This window comes from Mustela putorius, unplaced genomic scaffold (assembly GCF_011764305.1).
Source record: "Mustela putorius furo isolate JIRA1106 unplaced genomic scaffold, ASM1176430v1.1 tig00000056_pilon_pilon_pilon, whole genome shotgun sequence".
NCBI lineage: Eukaryota > Metazoa > Chordata > Mammalia > Carnivora > Mustelidae > Mustela > Mustela putorius.
This window is the reverse complement of record NW_025421263.1, coordinates 525094-531420: the sequence shown is the minus strand read 5'-3', so window position 1 is coordinate 531420 and position 6327 is coordinate 525094.

Sequence of the window (6327 nt, the reverse complement as noted above, 5' to 3'; positions counted from 1 at the left end):
TGTGTGTGTGTGTGTATATAATCAATTAGTAAATGCAACTGACCCATGTGGGCAAAGACTAAACAATCACCTGCTAATGATGGTGTAGTTTTATTTATAAAGGGAAAGAACCACTATTGACTAATATTAATCCTTCATAAATTTCTTCCATTTTAGGCAGCCGTGAAACATATTTATTTTCTTTCTTTTTTTATTGTGTTATGTTATTCACCATAAAATACATGATTAGTTTTTGATACAGTTCCAAGATTCATTGTTTAAGTATAACACCCAGTGCTCTATGCAGTCTGCCTTCCTTAATACCCACCACCAGGCTTACCCCTCCCCCACCCCTCTCCCCTCTGAAACCCCTGGTTTGTTTCTCAGAGTACACAGTATCTCATGTTTCATCTCCCTCCCCCAATTTACCCCAACTGACTTTATCTTTCCTTCTGCTAATGTCCTCTATTTTATTCCTTATGTTCCACAAATAAGTGAAACTATATGATAATTGACTTTCTCTGCTTGATTTATTTCACTCAGCATAATCTCCTTCAATTTCATCCATGTTGATGCAGAAGTTGGGTATTCATCCTTTCTGATTGCCAAGCCATTTTTTTCTTCCTTTTTTTTCCAAATTTTTTTTTATTTATTTGACAGAGATCACAAGTAGGCAGAGACAGAGGTGGGGCAGGGGAAGCAGGCTCTGCACTGAGCAGAGAGCCCAATGTGAGGCTCCATCCCAGGACCCTGGGATCATGACCTGAGCTGAAGGCAGAGGCTTTAACCCACTGACCCACCCAGGCACCCCCATTTTTTTCTTTCTATGCACTGTCACCCAGCCAATGTTGTCTGGTCACCAGCTTCAAATTTATATACCCCAAATAAGGATTCCATATTTATGTTTTCCTTTTAAAGCTGGAGGTATTTTTCTATTTACATAAATTTGAAAACCTGTCATATTAGCCATTTAAGGGTCCAGATTAAAACCATGCTTTAAGAAGTGGGTCTGGGAGGGAAGGCTCAAAGGAAATAAAGTCTTGAAAAAAATGGAAATGTTTAACCACAATCCCCATCCTGTTCCTCCGTTCACCTACTAACTAATTCATCCTGATAAATGTTTATTTATTACTTATGCAATGCTAGACTCTATTTCAGAAGTAAAGATTAATAAAGGGAACAGAATAGACATAAATCTCTACCATTTGGGAGCTTATATTCTAGTGGAAGAACTCAAACAAGGAAGTCCTACAGAACATGCACAATACAGTCCTATGGTCATGAATGCTGTGGAACAATACAAATCAGGAAGAAGGATAAGGACTTTGTGTGGAGAAGGACAGGGGAGACAGGAGAACTCTATGTGTATTAGAACAAAAGCAGTGAAGAATGTTATGGGTTTGGGTTTCTTTGTGCTAACCTACAGAAACAGGACTAAGGAGTAAAACAAATTTGGACCTGATGGTCTCAAGCTAATAATCATGTCCAAGACAAAAAGAACCCCTTTTTGTGAACAGTTGCTTGTCTGTTTATTCTCTTATCTTTTCCAGTAACTTGTGAGAGCTCATTTTTTTCTTCTGTTCAATCCTTGTTTAGTAGAATTTTCATGTCAATTCTTGGCCAGTAGAGGCCCTGTTGCACTACTTATTGGGAGCAATACTTTCTTTTCTTGACCTTTTCTGTATAATACACTGCTGTGAAGATTGCAGAAGGGGGTGAGATTTTACACTAGACGCTGACAATTTAGCCTGCCATAATTTTATAGATGGTGACAGAACATAGAAGACAGAGACAAAAAACTGTATTACTCCTGGCCTAGCAGGAAATACAATATGGGTAGGATGGGAGAATGGCAAACCTGCTTTACCTCTTCCTCAAAAGGAGACATTATCTGGAACAACCTAGCAGAGAAATGTATCTGCCTCTATCCTGGAAAGAGACACTTTTTTTCCTAAGGCTGTTTTCTATATGAAACTTGGAAAAGGTAATTGAGAACAAAAGCTATCAACAGCTCTTCACAAGGTGTGTAGAATCACAAAAGACCTGTGGAGAATTGTTCCCCCGCCAGCTTCTTAACTGATTGGCAACATTCCAAGTGACAAGACTTGCTGTCATCCTGGCTATCTTGACTTCATCTCTGACCACTTCCTTGATTCTGTGGACTTTCCAAATCTAAGATTCTCTACCTCTTATTTTATAAAATGTAATTAAAATTATATTAAAATACAACCAACCTGCATCTTAGAGAAATTTGATGAAGCAGAAATTTGGTTTAAAATGTTGAAGCTTCTCCTGTAATATTTTGGGGTATAATATGTTTTTATCTATTTTCATGCCATAAGGAAGAGTTGTGAAAATTTATTTTCCTGTGTTAATAATTGATAATGGATTGAATTAATTACCCCTGCCAGGACATTTGTGTTTTAAAAAGTCTATAGTCATAACCAAAGGAATGGTCATTATCTGTACTAGCAATAAAGGTTAATGGAAAAGTTGTTATCTTTTTCAAAAGATAGATAAGATGGATAGATAGATGGATCAGAAAGAGCCTTTGTGAACAATCTATGGAACTCCATCTAATTTAGAAAAGGACTTTATCATGTGAGTGGAGTGCATGACCTTAGCTGCCAAAAGCAGGTGACCCGACCTGCTTTATCCAGAGAAGCTCTGCTTTCTTTGTTGTGTGGTGGATCCCCACTACAGGTTTCTTTGAATTAAGAGCTTTCCAGCTCAATAAAGGACAACAGCAGCAGCGGCAGCAGCAAAAATCACTAGAAGGTCACTGGTCTAATTAGTTGATGATTTGGAGCTGTCTATACTTGAGTTCTTGCCTCCTCTTGTGAGGAGGCAGTATTTGGAACAGATTATTTCTACCTTTGTTTCCTGTTAACCACAGAACTAAGTTTTTAAATCCAAACCTACCACATTAATAACTGGAAAAAATAACTAGCTGATGGTAATGCAGTAGCTCTATATTCTAGAGAACAAATGTTTGATGGAATGTGTAAAAACACTTAAAAATATTTAGATCACCTGGGGAAAACATGTCTTTCAATTTACTTAAGGGGCATTTACTGATAATTTCTATTATCCATGTTCATAGAAGACACATTTTCTTTCTGTTACATTTGGTGGGACAGAATACAGTGTCCACGAATACTGGAAACTTGCTACAATCTAAGAATGCGATTTTGGATTTGTATAGTCAAGGCAAGTAGGATGTGCATAATTGGTGGAAATTTGCATTATGACTTTCCAGAAAAATTGGTTCTTCCTCCTATTATTGATTGTATTCCCAGGATATCCAATTATTTCAACTCAACAAGTTATACCAAAGACCTCTGTTCCGGTGACTCAATCATTAAAACTCCATGACAGAAAGATAGTTGATGATAAGATCCAGTAGAATTACTATTTCTCAGATTTTAAAAAAAAGCCATTTTCTCCTTGGGTTTTGTTTTTCTTGTGGGGGGAAAAAATTAAAAAGCACAGGCTTTCCTTTTATTCTCACCTCCCCCAAGTAATCATTTTTAAAGTTTAAAGCTAATTTTAATTTCAATTTGGTTATTACCCTTAAGGAGAAGGAACTTTTAATAATTCCTTAAATAGCATCCATATTTTTAATCTATGTAGAAACAGAAGCAAAGTATTCCTGGTCTTTAGTAAATTCTTCCTGGTCAGGCTCACTCCTCTGCCCCTCACCTTTCAGGCATGTTTGCCATTAGTCTGCATGATCATTTGCTAAACATGGAGTGATCAACTGTCTACTTTGGTTGACAGCATTGAGTCCTGTCTAGGGCTAGGCTGCCTCCCTCCAGGAGTTACATAAATAAATTCCTGTCACTTCTTCTACTGCCCATTAAACCTAGAAAATCAACATGCTTCTCTGCGCATGTGGGCTCCCAAGAAGACGTGTCCTACAAATTGTCAAATAAATACTGCTTGATAACTGAGTCAGTTACAGTTTCAAGCATGTGAACTTGCTGTTCTGAACCACATCATAAGTGCAGAATGTTACTACAGTTTTAATGTGGATATTAAAAAAACAAAAACCAAAACCAAAAAAAAAAAAAAAAACCAAAACTACATACTCACAGGAATTCTTAAAAATGGGCTCCATTCTCCAAAAAGTATAAAATATATATCTATTTTGCTTTTGTCTCATTGAGTCTTCTGACCATTTACTCTGCATATCTCTGTGATTGCTCTTCAAACAGTTGTAGTGAATTTATTTTAATTTTTTATTTCCTCTTATTGTCTATATTTTAGCCTTATATAGTATTGAAATAATCAACTTTGCAACTCTTCAGTCAGTTTTGGCATTTTTATCTATATAAAACTGTCTTTCAAAACATCTCTACTTTCAAATTTACTAGTTTAAAATTTATATATAAAAATATGTTCATTCAAAAATTTACTTCTCAATTTATAATGTTGTTCATTTGGGTTTTGTATTTTTTATCAGCACTTTGCCCAAGAGTACTTTTTTTTTTATTAGCTACTATGAATGATTGCTTTTTCCTAGTTTATATGTTCTGGGTTTGTTTTTGTTTTTGTTTTCACTAAATAATTAATTTAAAAACTATGAAATAATCCAGACTTGGAAAAAAAATTTATAGCTTTAAATTCATATGTTAGAAAAAAAAAGAAAACTGAACTAATTTAGATATCTATTTTATATATAGAGAAAGCAAACTGAAAAATTAAAATTAAAAATAAAAGTGACAGTTAATGATATCGAAAACAACAAAAAGAACACACAAGTCAATTAAAAAGTAATTTTTCAAAATGACTAACGAAATTAAGAAACACAAAAGTAAAAATCACTATTTAAAAGATATGTTACTGGGGACGCCTGGGTGGCTCAGTTGGTTGGACGACTGCCTTCGGCTCAGGTCATGATCCTGGAGTGCCGGGATCGAGTCCCGCATCGGACTCCCAGCTCCATGGGGAGTCTGCTTCTCTCTCTGACCTTCTCCTCATTCATGCTCTCTCTCACTGTCTCTCTCTCAAGTAAATAAATAAAATCTTTAAAAAAAAAAGATATGTTACTGTAAGGGCCTACTTGGGCAGAGGGAGCCATTTTGTTGTTTATGCAGTAAACTTAGATTGACCCTATGCGATAGACTTAGATTGACCCTGCCCCTCCAGAGGAACTTATTTGCAAAGCCCAGATACAAGGGCAGGTCAGGCCAGGTGGAGACATCCAATCAGTGGAGCATACATACTGTCTCCCTAGCTACCAGGGAGAGTGGGCCCTGCCTTTTGGATGCCAATTCTGACCAAGGTAATAGGCTAGTTCAAATATCTACTAGGGTAAATGGTAATCTCATTGGCCACCTATGTGTAGCCAGGCTCAACCACATGGCCTTTGCTCTATAAAAGTTAGTCTGTGAGGCGGGGAAGGGTCTCCTCTTTGTTAGAGATGGCCCTGACTGGTCAGTTTGATTCTCAATGCTTGGCACAAAATAAAGCTTTGCTTGACCTTTGCTTTGTATTAGTCTCATTCCTTTGACCATGAACCCAACAGTTACCACCAATCACACATACTTAAAAAATGGGAAAATATTATAAATAACTTCCTGCTGATAATTTAAAAAAAAAGGGCCATGTACTGACAATTTCTAGGAAAATAGAGCTTATCAAAACTACATGAAGAAAATTTGAAATCTAATATTCCTTTAACTATGAAAGAAACATCCATAATTTCAAATTCTCCCTGAAAGGATACTCTGGATTAAGGCAACTATTCTGAATAAGTAAATGAGTAAGTAATACCAATGTTTCAGACTATTTCAGAAGATAAAACTTTAAGACAAACTTTTCAGGTCAACACAAATCTGAAAATTAAATACAATTCAATACTAGAAAGATGTAAATACTCCCCAAGTTACTCCATATATTCAATATGACAACAGCATTCCAAATTGTATTACAGTCTTATTGTAGAACTTGACAAGTGATTTTAACTTTATGTGAAACTTTGAAGGCCAAGGATAGACATGGGGAAATAGAAGATAAGGAAGATGTGCTTTACTGTGTATCCAAAGTTTTGAGAAGCTAGGATTTGGGGTCCTAAAAAAGAGAAAGAAACTAGTGGAACTCAAAAGAGTTTAGATGAAGCCCAGAACATGATTTAAAGGGGAAAAAAATGAATGGTATTATGAAACATTGTGAAAGAATTGTTCTTTTCAGTAAAGGGTGCTAGACCAATTGCATAACCTTGTGGAAGAAAATAAAGCTTGGTGTTCACCTTATATCACATACAAAATTCAATTACAACATAAATCAATAGGTAAAATGCTAAATAATTAAACTCCAGGAGGTAAAAAGGCCGATAGCTATCCA